The 1,021-nt window shown below is 53.6% G+C and overlaps 1 pseudogene; it reads right to left on the bottom strand.

Annotated features, from left to right (window-relative positions):
* Nucleotides 1-146: 146 nt before the first annotated feature.
* On the bottom strand, nucleotides 147-689 carry LOC120860157 (annotated as a pseudogene).
* Between the last annotated feature and the right edge of the window lie 332 nt (nucleotides 690-1,021).

The following is a 1,021-nucleotide window of genomic DNA, read 5'->3' as shown; positions in this document are numbered from 1 at the left end:
CACACCTACTTTGAGGAACAGATATGCAGGACGGTAACCCATACCCATCATCCCAAAAAGTAAATTTTGTACCAGAACTGCCAGATCTGTAAACTGCTCCTGCAATAGCCCAGGTTTAAAAAAAAAAAAATCCACAAGCACCACACCAAGGGATACAACTTCGACCCAGAAGCCAGGGATTCCCTGGATGATGGCACTTCTGTGTTTTAGATGCACCTTCCGCCTCTGGCAGTTCTTATGTTTCAGGCGAGCATGCACCCTTTGAGCTTTCTTATTCACAAGATCCAACTCCAGCTGCAGGGCCACCAGCGCCTCCAGTGCAGGCCGGTCACTCGGGGCTTCGGGCCTTGGATTATCCTGGCCTTGCTCCTCTGAAGTCACCTGCTCCTGCTCCTCGCACACCACCACCTCCACACCCTCCATGATGTCTAACACCAGCGAATCCTGTCCAACTCCTGCCCGATTCCTGCCTCGTCTCCCTCCTCCATGGCTGCACCTTCCTCCACTGCCTCCACCCAGAAAAGGGCGGCCTCCTTGCCTGGTGCACCACCTGGGGCCTGCATCGCCTCTGCCTCCCCCACCGGGCTGGTAGGCCCCAAGGCCCCTCCCTCGTGAAGACCCGGGCTCACAACTAAGATCCAGGATCCTGGAGTGCTGCAGCCTTCCTCTGGCCCCGTCTCACTCTCCATGCTGTTCTCGCCGTAGCCCCGAGCTGCAAACAAGCTGAGCACTAGAGAGCACAGCAGACAGCCCGCACAGTCCGCCCACTGGCCGCAGTGTACATGGTACTCCAGTGGGTTACTTGCCACAGCCTGCACTGAGATTAAGTTCCATAGAGGGAACCTGCACTTCCTTTTAGCTAAGCTGAGTGTTGTTAGTGATCTGAATCCTATTGATCTGATCATCTGGGAGATGAGCATTTTCTCTCCAAAACTGGAATTAAAAGCATCTATATGGCTTCATTTTGGGTGTTCGTCTTCTCCAAGGACTACTGTACCTTACTGTTACCTCCAATATTCTT

This window comes from Oryx dammah, unplaced genomic scaffold, assembly GCF_014754425.2.
Source record: "Oryx dammah isolate SB20612 unplaced genomic scaffold, SCBI_Odam_1.1 HiC_scaffold_10833, whole genome shotgun sequence".
Taxonomy (NCBI): domain Eukaryota; kingdom Metazoa; phylum Chordata; class Mammalia; order Artiodactyla; family Bovidae; genus Oryx; species Oryx dammah.
Note: the sequence above shows the minus strand (reverse complement) of the source record. Positions and strands in the feature narration are given on the sequence as shown.